Source organism: Loxodonta africana, chromosome 3 (assembly GCF_030014295.1).
Source record: "Loxodonta africana isolate mLoxAfr1 chromosome 3, mLoxAfr1.hap2, whole genome shotgun sequence".
Classification (NCBI taxonomy): Eukaryota; Metazoa; Chordata; class Mammalia; order Proboscidea; family Elephantidae; genus Loxodonta; species Loxodonta africana.
In genome coordinates, this window is record NC_087344.1 from 150,165,020 (window position 1) to 150,178,979 (window position 13,960).

The window sequence follows — 13,960 nt, forward strand, 5'->3', positions numbered from 1 at the left end:
GGGAATGGTGAAGAAGAGCAAAGGAAAGCAGGGAGGCATGGATGAGAATGAGACCTCCAGGAGGCCGTGCAGAGACTCAAGTGAGGTGCTGAGGAGCAGACAATGGTTTCTATTGTGTAGCACAATGGGGAGGGAGGAGCCGAGAAACCCCAAGAAGGGGGACAAAAGCAAAGCAGCAGTGGCTGTTCAAGAACAAAACAGTAAATTAAGACAATAATTTATAGATGGATCAAAAACAATAGTCAATATCAAGTCACATAAAGAAGCAGAACATGATCACTTCAACAAGCTCCCAAAACAAAGAATGAAGGAGTCTTCTGTACGAAGATATATTACTGGAATTACCAGAGGCTGAATACGAAAGATTAATACACAGAACTCTTCAAGAGATCAGGAAGGAGATCAGGCAAAATGCAGAACAAGCCAAGTATCACACAGATAACGCAGTGGAGAAAATTAAGAAGGTTATGAAGAGAATAATGACAACTTTAATAGGCTGCAAGAATCCATAGAGAGACAGCAATCAGAAATTCAGAAGATTAACAATAACATTTCAGAATTAGACAACTCAATAGAAAGTCAGAGGAGCAGAATTCAGGAAATGGAAGTCAGAATTAGTGAGACCAAAGATAAGACACTTGGCACCAATACATTTGAAGAAAAATCAGATAAAACTGATGGAGGTACTAATAGCCCTGGAAGAAATGCTTTCTTTTCAACTAGAACTTGTTTCAGGATTTTCAGTTTATAAAAACAGGATTTCTTTCTGTTATTAAGAGGAGCATCAGCCGTGGTATCCTCTCTCCCTCTAGTGTTAGGGATTGAATCGTGTCCCCCAAAGGGAAATGTCCAAGTCCTAACCTCTATACCTATAATGTTACCTTCTTTGCGGTAATAGAGTATTTCTTTGAAAGTAAATCCACAGTGAGTAGACACAATTCTGACTCACAGTGACTGTATACGACAGTGTAGAGAACGACTACCAGCTCTTTGAATACAGCGTCAGTTAAGTAATACCAGAGAAGGGTGGGTCTTAGTCCTAATCCCTTCTAAGTGCTATTTCATAAAAGAGAAGAGACCTGCAGAGAAGGTCAGGCATGGGGGTAGACAACATGTGAGGTTCCCTCACAGACCAGTGAATGTCAACAGATACTGGGGGACTACTGACAAGGATGGTTCTTCCTGCCTGAGCCACACCACTACCCCACACCACTGGACTCCTAGAAATTTCACTGAGGTGGAAGGAGCCTGAATTTTTATGGGATTTACTTCCCACCTTCTAGCACACAAGTGTTTTACCAGTAAGTCCAGAGTCATTTACACTTCTTCCTTGCTAGGTCCAATCAGTGTAGGGTCATCAATGTAATGGATCAGTGTGACATCTTCTGGAACGGAAAGGTAATCAAATCTCTGAAGACTAAATTAAGACATAGGGCTGGAGAGCTGATATATCACTGAGATAGGACAGTGGAGGTGTATTGCTGGCCTTTCCAGCTGAAGAAAAGCTGCTTCTGGTGTTTCTTCAGAAACGAAATTGGGAAAAGAGCACTGGTCAGACCAATAGCTGCATACCAGGTACCAGGAGATATATTAATTTGCTCAAGCAATGAAACCACATCTGGAACGGCAGCTACAATTAGAGTCACCACTTGGTTAAGTTTACGGTAATCCGCTGCCATTCAGCAAGATGTATCTGTTTTTTGCACAGGCCCAATAGGTGAGTTGAATGGGGATGTGGTGGGAATCACTACCCCTGCATTCTTGAAGCCCTTGATGGTGGCAGTACTCTCTGCAGTTCCTCCAAGAATGCAGTATTGCTTCTGGTTTACTATCTTCCTAGATAGAGGCATTTCTAATGGCTTCATCTTGGCTTTTCCTAACCTGATAGCCCTTATTCCACTTTTCAGAGATCCAGTGTGGGGGTTCTGCCAGTTGCTGGGGAAATCTATCACGCATTTTGGAATGGGGGAAATCACTACAGGATGGGTTTCGGGATGCACTGTGAGATGAATCTGAGCTAAGAGTGCAATAAGAATCTCACTTTCATATGCCCCTACTCTGACGGTGGGCCCTGGTGATGTTTTGGGTCTCCTGGAATTAGTGTCAGTCTAGAGCCAGTATCCAGGAATGCCCCCAAAGTCTGGTTATTTCCTTTGCCCCAGTGAACACTCACTCATAAAAGGCTGTAGATCACTTTGGGGAAGGCTGGGAGAAATTTAACAGCATAAATTTTTGGCAGTGTAGGGGGCCTTTCCTCAAGGGGACCTGGCTTTCCCTTCATATAAGGAGTTGTGGGTCTGTAAATAGGCTCTAGGCTGGGAATTGATTGAGAGGCTGCAACTCTCTATTCTGGTGATTTGAGTTAGACTGCTGTTCCCTTGACCTAGAATTCTTTCACTTCTAGAGGATGAAGTAAATAATTAGTAGATTTCTTATTTCACTTCTAGGACACTATGACTCAGTAGCCAATGCCATAAGTCCATACAAGTCAGACTATTCTGATTATTGCTTTGACTCTGCTGTCCATTGTGGTAACCACTAACCACTCCCACCTTGTCTTTGTTGATTGAGTGCTGCCACTTGGCCCCTACGACCTCGGGGTCCAATCAGCCCCATTGTAGTTAGGTGTTTTAATTCAGTTAGGGCAGTTCTCACTGTCAAGCCTTACTCACATAAAAGGGCAAACACAGCAGTCTTCAAGGATTCTGGGACCCCCCCTCCTTCGTAAATTTGTTTCTCAGTGTTGTGGCAAATGGTGTGTCCTCTGGCACTCCATGGGTGGGCATGTGGGTCTAACCTGATAAATACATTCTAATGTACCAATTTCCCTAAGTCTTTGAATACCTTCTTCTACAGTATACCAGGGCAGGTCTTGTACTTCAACTTGATTTACTGTAGTCCACCATGCAATCTATACTTCATTGACCCAACCAAATAAACTATTAGATCTTTTCCTAACCTCTTGAGCAGAAACACTGAATGAAGAATCTGTGCTTAGTGGGCCCATATTGGTAAACTCAGACTGATCCATGTTTATGCTCCTTGCACCATTATCCCACACCCTTAATAGCCATTCTGACACATATCCCCCCGGTTTCTGTTTGTACGTATTATGAAAGTCAAGCAGTTCCTTTGGAGTGTGGCATGCTTCCTCCTTGTTCACACTTTGTACTTTACCTTTTGGGTTTTTCTGAGACTTAAGTCTACTTATAGGCCAAAAGCAAAAATGAATAGTGGCAGTGAGTCCTGGAAATATTCAGCAATGCCTTGAAAGGCATCTACCTCAGGTGATAAATCAGGCAAGGTACCAGGTGCCAGCTCAGGTGATATCTCAGACAAAGACTCTTCAGGAACAGTTGGGTTAATCTCATCAGAAGGGGATGGAAGGTATAATGGTTTTACTGCAGGACGGCAGCTTTGCCTAAACCCTGGTGCCGTAGTGGGTATGAGTTCAGCTGTTAACCAAAAGGTCGGTACTTCAAATCCACCAGATGGTCCCCGGAAACCCTATGGGGTAGTTCTATTCAGTCCTATGGGGTCACTATGAGTCGGAACCAACTCGTATGAAACAGCAATGGTTTTTTTTTTTTTTTTTCTTGGCTTACCAGAGAAAGATGGGATGTTCTTGTCAGTTGGGTGTAAGAGTGCTGATTCTGCTGGCAGGAATGATTCAACAGAATTTAGAGCCTCAGTGTCCCCAGCTCCCTGATTATCTGCCCATATGTTCCCATTCCAAGTTTTGGGGTCCCATTTCTTCTCAATCAATGCCTCACTTTAGACACCGTTCGAGGTTGGGAATTCAATTAGCATTGTAATTCAGGCACTCTTATAATAAGACTCTGTGTTAGATTTTTGGCAATATCAGCTCTGTTACTACAAGAAATAAGGATTTCTTTCAGGGCACAAGTTGCAACTTTGAGGAGTTTTACATGGCGTTTGAACTGTGACTCTGATGACCTGAGATCATCTCTCTCACCACTTTGTCTAATGAAAGTAGGACCAACCAATCAGCTTCCTTATAATTCTCATTCTGACCAAATTGTGGAAATATTTCAAACATGTGATCACCCAAAGCCTCGCCTCTCACCAATACATGATCTATTTCTGATAATTTGCATATTAAAATTTCCACCTCATGCCATGGATTAGCATCACCCTTTTTGCTACTGGAGGCAGAGTCGTCAGTGCTTTTAAGACTAGTCAGACTTGAGAACCAACTTACAAAACTCATCCTGATGATTCTGTTTCTCTGGAGCCACTCTCAGTAGCAAATGTATCGGCTGGGTTCTGAAGAGACGCAAAGCCAATGAAGTGTGTGTATGGGTGTGTGTGTGTATAACTGTATGGTTATATATGTATATATATATATATAGCCATAGAGTTAGAGAGAGAGAGAGACAGGGAGAGCTTTTTCTCAAGGAAATTGCTTACATGGTTGTAGAGGATCGCAAGCCCCACGTCCGTGGTTCAGAGTTCTCCCGCCTCATATACCTGCAGGGGCTGAGGATCCCAAGATCAGCAGGTAAGGTGGCAGGCTGCTGGCTAAAATCCCAAGAACTGGAGGTCAGATGATGATTAGCTGGATGCAGAATCCAGAATACGCAAGCACGGTTTCCCAAAACATCTACACATATATTGGATGCAGGCCACACCACTGAGGAAAATCCCTTTACAGCTGACTGGCTGATCATGTCTGATCACTGCTTTACTGTGTAACTGCCAAATTACATCACTACATAACTGCCAAATCACTGAGAATGATGGCCCAGCCAAGCTGACACACAAACTTAACCACCACATGTTACAAGCCCAGTGATTACCTTAATAATTTTTTGAACTGGTAACGAAAAAAAACCTACAAATAAATCTATCTATTCCTCTAAAAATGTTAAGTCTTGTTTAAATATACATTTATCTACTCCACTTTTGCTTCCTAGGAAAGGTAAATCTTATGATAGTCGAAGTCAAATAGATGTTCACGCTCTAAACTTGCCTCATTCTAGTTTCACTGATGATCTACCTTGATGACAATCCTTCTAAAATATTTTCAGATTATGAAAATGAACTAAAAACACACCTAAGTATTTATACTATTGTGGTGTAAATTCCAAATATTCTGGTATGAAATAATATTTACTAAGAGGTCATTCTACTCAGATAACTTTGGTGGGAATATGCCATTTGGCTAAAGGCCTAAGAGAATTGATTTTTGACTGTATAAACAGGTTCTTCCTTGAGGGGAGCTACCTCTCTTTCTTTCAAAGAGCTCTGTGCTTGTAAATTTTTTTTGAGGGTCTGTGGCTTTCTACTGCTGTGATTCAAGTAGGACTATATTCACCAGACTTAGAGTGTTTATGCAAATTAAGTAAGACTTTAATAGGTTGGCCATCTATGGCATTTCCAGATGCACTGACCAAGGAGTTAATGCTAAAGAGCTTTGAGAGACAGACCATTCTGATTACTGTTTCAGCTCTGTACTCAGTGTAGCAACTGAGGTCACCTTGTCTTTTAGGCTTAAATGTTGTGACCTGACCCTTCCAATCCCATCTTCCCATCATCCCCCTTCATTTCCATGATCCCAGTTCCATGGTAGCAGTTCCCACTGTCTTTCATAAAATAGCCACCACAGAGTTCTTTGAGGATGTGAAAACAGTTCTGTAGGGTCTATTTCTCACAACCTTGTCGAAGGTAGTGTCCCTTCTGAATCTTTCCAGAGGATAAAAGTAGGGGTGAATGACCATGTCTGTGGAGTGTACAATTAATTTTTACTCAAAGGATTTGGAGTTTTTCCCTGGTTCCTGAGAGGTAATCTCTAAACACCTGAGATTTTCCCAGGGATTGGAGTCTTTGTAATTACTGGAGGGGCCCCAGGTTGCACCTGAGAGTTTATGCTGAAGGGGCAAGAGGGGCCTCTTTGAGAGGACAAAGAGGAAAAGTCCCCAAGAGGCTGGTTTAGAGGGATATTGCCAAAGGAGTAACCAAAGGATCCTGACATATCTGCAAGTTACTCTGAAATGGAGTAGAAAATACATATACCCCAAGAGACAGAGAAACCAAAAGTGGAAAATGTTCATTGGTAAATGTACATGAAGAATATATACATACAACTCTTTCAGCGTTTTTATGTTTGAAATTGTTTCGAAAAGAAAGATTTAGAGCTCTCCTCCCAGCTTCTACTTTGTTCTCTTGAGATGAACGTTCCGAAAGCGAAAGGATAGGTTTTTAAGATGAGGCCCACAGCAGCAGTGGTGTTTCCCGGTGGCCCAGAGCAGGATGTAGTTCTTGGGGGCCCCAGAGCAGGATGTAGTTCTTGGGGGCCCGGAGCCGCTGAACAGCTCCTTATCGCCTCTCACCTCTCCAAGGCTGGGCGATGCTGGAACTCTTCTGCATCAGACAAGGCTAAAGATTTCCTGTACTGGGGAGACATAGAATAACAGCTTTCCCGGACAGGGAATCGAACCGCTGTCAAGGCGGTGAAAGCGCAGAATCCTAGCCGCTAGGCCACCGGGACCTGTCTGGAAGCCTGTAATCTCCTGCTTTGAGGAAGTACATCTCTTTGCACCAAACTCGGGGAAGCCAGGATTCCTACCTTCCTGGATGCTTCCATCTCATCTAGGGATCTTCTCCCAAGGCCCTTTCCTTCTTGCCTCCTCCAAAACGCGAGCCAGCTTGCGGCACGCCGAGCGCTGTCAGGTCTCCGCAAGTTTCGAAGCGAGGTGGCTTTGCCCCGCCTCACCTCAGACCTGACCTAGAGATGGGCCTTTGCGCGGCGGCAGCGTATGGAGAGACGGTGGCTGGGTCCAGCGCAGGGGACAAGCCTGCAGGGAGGAGGTGCCCAGGATGGATAGGGGGCCAAGCATGAGCCCCCGAGAACTACAACATCAGAAAGGGCTCAGATTGAAGCAGAAACTGAGACAGCCTGGATGAATAACTCTTTGAACCAGGACCCCTGGACCCCGTATGGAACTCCGGAATTCCCCCTAAAGTCCTCTGCCCTTGCCGTTTTCCCATCTTCGTAGGTGGCAAATCCACCCTTCCATGTGCTCAGGCAAATAACTGCAAAATCTCCTTGCCTCGGGTCTTTTCCTCAGACTCCACATCTCATTGTTTGAGAACGAAAGCGTTCTCGTTGCTGGTACAGTGGTTGAGAGCTTAGGCTGCTATCTAAAGAATCCATACTTCGATTTCACCACCCGCTCATTGGTAAGCCCCAAGCGGGTGTTCTACTCTGCTCGCTATGAGTCAGAATAGACTCGACCACAATGGACCTTTTGGTTTTTTGTCCGTCAAATGTGGACGTTGGTCTACGCAGTTCCTGCATTTCCTGAGCTCTGAATTTGGACCAACAACTCTCCTGATAAAGGAAGGAGATCAAATTAAGGCGTGGCCCTCCGCTTGCTCAGAACTTAGGGTTCCAGACTTAATTTCAGAGCGTGGGGTTGGGCTGCCTTTGCCTCCTTTCTTTGTCTTTGTCCCTCAAAATCAGCCGTTCCTGGCCTCTCTTGGAGAGTTGGGGACATGCCTGAGACCCCTCCGCTCGACTGGCCTCTCCGGGTCAAGAAACCAACTCCCTTCAGGTTCTGTCTGCAGAGAAGCTTCAGAAGGTACTTTTTTTCCGTTTCTTGAACTGGGCTCGGCCCCGGTGTGCGATATGCGGGGGCGCACGCGCTGAGTTTGTGGTTCTCCAGTAGCCCGCTCTTCTCTGCCTCTGTAAAGAATCCAGTGCAGGTCTTCAAGGCTGGCTTGGCCTGTGTTACCTGTTAGATATTTTCAAAGAGCCAAGTGCCCTAAGGCACATGTTTCAGCCTTTGCTAAGGTACGGCTAAAACATGAGGACATGATTAGAGTAGTGGACTGAAATTGAGTGGCACAGAACAAGAGACTCCACAAATGTCAGAGAGGGGACAGAGGGGAGGTGCTGAGGCAAAAGGTCTTCTGAGGAAAGAGCACAGGGTAGGGCCTGGAGGGAGGGTTCTACTGTTTCTGGGTGGACAGGAAGTGTAGGTCATTTTGAGAGTGTGTGATGAAATAGATAACAAAACACTTGCTATTTCAACCACTTTATGTGCACAATTCAGTGACAGTAATTACATTCACCATGTTGTGGAACCATCACTACTATCCGTTTTCAAACTTTTTCATCATCTTAAACAGGAATTCAGTGCCCCTTAAGCAATCTTTCCTGCCTTTTCCCTCCCACCCGCCCCTGGTAACCATTAATAAAATTTGATCTCCATGAATTTGCTATTTTAGAGATTCCAAGTGAGTGGGATCATATAATATTTGTCGTTTCGTGTCTGGCTTCTTTCATTCAGCATAATTTTTCTAGGTTCATCCATGTCTTAACATGTATCACAAGTTTCTTTTTGTTTATGGCTGAATAATATTCCATTGTATGGATAGACCACATTTTGTTCATCCATTCATCTGCTGATGGACACTTGGATTGTTTACACCTTTCGGGTAATGTGAATAATGCTACAATGAGCATTGGTGTACAAGTATCTGTTTGCATTCTTGCTTTCAATAAGTGTTGGGTCATTTGGTAATTCTATGGACAACTCTTGAGGAACTGCCAAACAGATTTCCACAGAGATTGTGCCATTTTACAGTCTCACCAGCAGTGGGTGTGGGTTCCAATTTTCCACATCCTCAGCAATGCTTGTTTTCTGGTTTTCTACCAAACAATTGAGCACTTGACTCCTAAATGAAGGTTTGTGGTAGGAACCTACGCAGAGGTGCCTCAGAAGACAAGTCTGGCGATCTGCTTCTGAAAGATCCAAAGTTCGAAGCCATTGCCATGGAGTCCGCTCTGACTCATGTCCTCCCTATAGGACACAGTAGACTTACCCCATAGGGTTTCCAAGGCTGTGATCTTTACAGAAGCAGACTGCCACATCTTCCTCCCGCAGAGCAGCTAGTGGATTTGAACTGTCGACCTTTCAGTTAGCAGCCGAGCGCTTTAACCATCGCACCACCAAGTTACAGCCTTCAAAACCCTATGGGGCACTTCTGCATTGCACTCATGTGGTCGCCATGAATCCTAATCTACTCCTTGGCAACTAACAGCAAGTGTGGGAAGAATAACCAGTAATGACGTTGAACATCTTTTCATGGAAACAGGGATCATTTGTCAAGAGCACCAGCGCCCTTAAAGGGGCCACCGAGGCGCTGGTCCGATGCCCCAGGGTGACTGCCTTCACAGCTCCTGCGCTGTGGGGAGTTGGAGAGTCCCAGAGAGCTTAGTTCTGAAAATGGAAACTCTAGTGAGCTGCGCGGTTCCAAAGCCAGGGGGGAGGGCATCACCCCCCCACCCCCCGTAGTCCTAGCTTCCTTGTTTGGCACAGAAAACCATCTTAGGGCCTAAGGGACGCCTTAGACGCCTTTGCCTGAAGGGATTATTAGTGATTTTCTGGAGTGATTTCTGCAGCACTTTCCTGCGTGCAGTCAAATTTTAAATGGGGTTGAATTTCATTTGTTGGAAGCCAAAGTTCTCAGACCGCGAGTCTTAGAATTTTCAAGGAAAAATTTTGAGGCAAGTCCACTTTCGTGGTTTCCGTAGTGTAGCGGTTATCACGTTCGCCTCACACGCGAAAGGTCCTCGTTTCGAAACCGGGCTGAAACAGTTGCGTTTTTACTCCTCAGAGCCCATTGCTACTTTTTCCCATTGCTTAAGATTTAGAATCAGAGTCCCGGAAGTTCCCAGACGGAAATGCACAAACTGTGATGACCCATAGGAAGGTGCAATACAACCAGTAGTACTGTAAGATTTATGCCAGTTGAAAAAACAAGAAAACCCAGTGCCACTAAATCCTGAGGTGCATCTATGGAAATGGATCCACAGGGGATAGAGGCAGAGCAGAAGGACTATAATGTTGGATACCGCTAGGTTTACTTACTGATATTGGTGCAAGAAGTAGAAACTCTGGATCCAAAGTGTTTGTTTGAGCAGCTGTCAGCAATTCTAAATTGTTCACTTGAAACAGTTGACTGAAAACTCGCACCCAAAGGTGGCCTACAGTAAATGCAGTTGAACTGCCAGAGTGTCTTTGATGCATTTATTTTAGAGGAAAAAACCGAAAGCTACAGTAAATTTATCACCTAAGGCCTGCTCATTCGCCCACATCTACAGCCCCAAGTATGATCAGGAAAACATAACTTTTGACAAGTCCGTGAGAAATACATGCAAGAGAACTATCGTTGCATCCTCAAAGCATTCTATGTTGGTGATTTTATGAAGGACGGTGGGAACCGCTGCCGTTGACCTGGGATTTCTGAAATTAATGACAGTGTCTTAGTCAGGGTTGCAAAAGAAACAGAACAAGGGATTGTAAACAGATAGCTAGATAGCTAATGGTGAGTGCAGATTTATTTGTAATCATGAAACCATAGACCCAACTTAATTTCCAAAGTATATGGAAAGGGTTAAATAAATAATACCAAAACCAAACCTGTTGCTGTCGAGTGGATTCCGACTCATAGCGACCATATAGGACACAGTAGAACCGCCACACAGGGTTTCCAAGGAGCGCCTGGTGGATTCAAACCTCCAACCTTATGGTTAGCAGCCATAGCTCTTAACCACTAGATCACCAGGGTTTAAATAAAAAACAGTACAAACAAATGTAAAAAAAAAACTTAGTCCAAAAACAACTCCCAGGATTCCTCTCTTGCAATCATTTCCGAGCTCTCAATTTCCAAAAAGGAGGATAGAAAGCTAACTATGGTTGCTCATCTTATATAGTAAGATGTAAGGAGCAGAAGCTCTGGGGACATCTTAACACTTACAAAATCTGAGGCTTGTCCTTGGCTGGGCTCCAACCACTAACCTTTCAGTTAAGAGCCGAACCGGTAACTGATTGCGCCAAAGAGACCACAAGTAACCCCTCCTGTTTCAATACGGTGACCGTCTATGAACCACTAGGCAGTGCCAGCGGCTTTCTGCTGTAGGACTTGAGCAAAGCCTCCACAACACCGCAGGTTGGGGCGACACATCGTGTTGTTCAACGCCTTAAAATCAGTGCGTTGGGTGAGCCTGAAGCTAGGAGGACAGCAGAATGGCCTTCGCCCCTTCTTGCTCCTCGTCCGCCCCAGATACCAGCGATCCCCGTGGACCCCCGGGTCTGGACACTTGCCTGAGCCCGAGGGGGCCCACGAAAAGGCTGTTCCGCCTTCGCCCGCCCGCCCCGCTCTGGACGGCCCCCGCTTGCCGCGGTTGCGGTCGGCGGGGCGGCAGAGCGGAAAATGAGTGGGGAGTGGGGACAGTGAAGAAGAGCGAAGGAAAGCAGGGAGGCGTGGAGGAGAACCAGACCTCAAGGAGGCCTGTGCAGAGACTCAGGCGAGGTGCTGGGGAGGAGAGAATGGTTTCTATTTTGTAGCACAATGGGGAGGGAGGAGCTGAGAGACCGCAAGAAGTGGGAGAAAAGCAGAGCACCTGTGGTTGTTCAACAACAGAAGAGTAAAGCAGTACGAATATTTTTATCTCAATAAAGTTGAAAGAAGATCAGTGCGCGCTGGTAGGTTTGTGGTGCGCGGTGATCCTATAGTGGTGAGTACTGCGTTGTGGCCGCAGCAACCTCGGTTCGAATCCGATCCACGGCTGTGTCTGGCGCTTATTTTATTACGCACTGGCTAGCTTCTTTCGGTTTGCGGTTCATTCCCGCACCGGCGTTGCTCCCCATCTGCGGCTAGAAGGCAGCAATCCTTATGGCTAGGGGTAGAAGAGAAGGAACCCTTGACAGTATGCATGCCTGGAGCCAGGTCTAAGGGAAACCTTGCGTGCGCCCCACATCAGGGAAACAGTGAAATGCCTCTCATTCAGCCTTACAAGTACCTTCCACTGTTGAGATGATGTGGTCATAACCGTTTTCCTGGTAAAGGTATTTCAAATACCAGCTGGACTTTTTTTTTTTTTTACAGGAAACCAGGGTAAACTTTTAATGCGTTTACAGTAAAATCCAAACTTCCTGCCATACTCCGTGTGTGGGCCATGTTCCTCACCCCTTGTCCCTCAGTTTTTATGCTAACAGTACATTAAAGAAGTGTAATTCACACCGAGTCTAATGCAGAAGGAAACTCTGGTGGGTTAGTGGTTAAGTGCTATGTCCGCCAGCTACTCTTTGGAGACCCTATGGGGTAGTTCTACCTTGTCCTATAGATTCCCTATGAGTCGAAATCGACTCGAGGACACTGGGTTTTGTTTTTTGTTTTCTTTTGATACTGCAGAAATCCTTAGTGAACAAGTATGGAATTTTGACAGACATAATCAAGTTATGGAAGGTTTCCATCATCCCAGGAAGGTCCAGGTAATCCCCATTCCCCGCCCCATCCCGATTTAATTAATCACTCTTCTGAGGTCTCTCACCACAGATTACTTTTGCCTGTTCTTGAAATGCACAGGAATGAATGCATATTTTTTCTATCTGACTCTTGTCTGTTTTTCTCTTTTTTCACGCAACATTATGTTTTCAAGATGTAGCTATGTTGTTGCATTTATCACCTCTTAAATGTGGTATTGTTGAAGAATGTTATTCCAATGTGTGAATACACCACAGTTAATTCACATTTGGGTTATTTCTAGTTCTGGCTATTGTGAAAAGGCTGCCAGAAGCCTGCTTGTCTGAGTCTTTGTGTGGACATGTGCATCTATTTCCCTTCAAGTACTGGAGTTGCTGGGTCAGCAGATAGGTGCATGTATAACTCTGATAGAAGCTGCCAAATGGTCCCCTACAATGGTTTCTCACCAGCAAAGTCGGTTGGAGTTGTTCCATATTCTTGTCACCACTTGGTGTTCTCTGTCTTTTAATTTTACCATTCTGGTGGGTTTGTAAGGGTACCTTTCCATGGTTTAAATTTGTGTTTCCCCAATAAGTAATGACTTAGAGCTTGTTTTCTTAAGCCTTTTGGCTGTTTAGAAATCCTCCTTTGTGAAGAAAGCTTATTCGATATTTTGTGCACTGTTATTTGGCTTGGCTTTTTATTACTGATCTCTAAAAGTTCCGTGTACAAGATTTGAGTCATTTTGCAGATAATCATGTTGTAAATAATTTCTCCCAGTCTATGGCTTGCCTTTTCACTTCCTTAGGTGGTTTTTCATGAACAGAGGCTTTTAATTTCAATGACATGTAATGTGTCTTTAAACAAAAACTTATATATATATATATAAGGCTTATTGTTTTCTCTAAGAAATCCTCTTATCCCAGGATGGTGACCGCATTTTTCTAAATTTACTGCAAGGAGCTTTACCATTTTTGTTTTACTTTTTGAATCTTTGGCATCTCAGATTCCTCTCCTGATCACAGTAAGCTTGTCAACTACCAATTCGATGGCCTCCCAGAAATCTTCCCCATGTTGCAAAAAACATCCACAGTAGTTACCTACTTTGCTCTCTGACAGCTACGGGGGCTATGCATCCCTCCATCTCTCTGACATTCTGTTTCTCCTTTTCTGTAGCTAAGAAACCCAGAAAAAAATGAAAGAGAATGAGGGAGACCTAGTCTAATCTGTGCTCAAGAGCTCAGACTCTGGGTTAGGAGTCTGATTCACCTTTGTGTGGTCTGAATATGTGTCTTAAACTTCATGTGCCTCAACATTTTCATCTTTTGACGTTAAGTTTAAACAAACAAACAAAAAGCAAAAACAAACAAATAAAAAAACACAAGTGGGGAAGAATGTGCCATTTCCTCCAGCGCTTGCTGTTCTTGGTGCAGGGCTTACACCACATTGCCTTCACACCAGAAGTTCAAGGGCTCCCACCCTGGGAAAGGCCCAGACTGGCGTGCTCACTGGAAACCAGGACGCCTTGCTTGGCCTTGTTCTGCTTTGGTTCAAACTGGAGACCGGGATACAACTGGACTAGATTGCCCGTCCCCCTCCCCCAGCAATTGAGGGTCCAGTTCCAGAGGGTGCTGACTTCACCTTAGCTTTAGATCAGGAAATTTCATAACATGTTTTTTTTCCC

At 44.7% G+C, this 13,960-nt stretch overlaps 1 non-coding gene across 1 annotated transcript; it reads left to right on the top strand.

Moving 5' to 3' along the window:
- Positions 1-9,552: 9,552 nt before the first annotated feature.
- On the top strand, positions 9,553-9,625 carry TRNAV-CAC (transfer RNA valine (anticodon CAC)). Its single transcript has one exon. It is a non-coding gene; the product is annotated as a tRNA-Val (tRNA).
- The last annotated feature ends 4,335 nt before the right edge of the window (positions 9,626-13,960 follow it).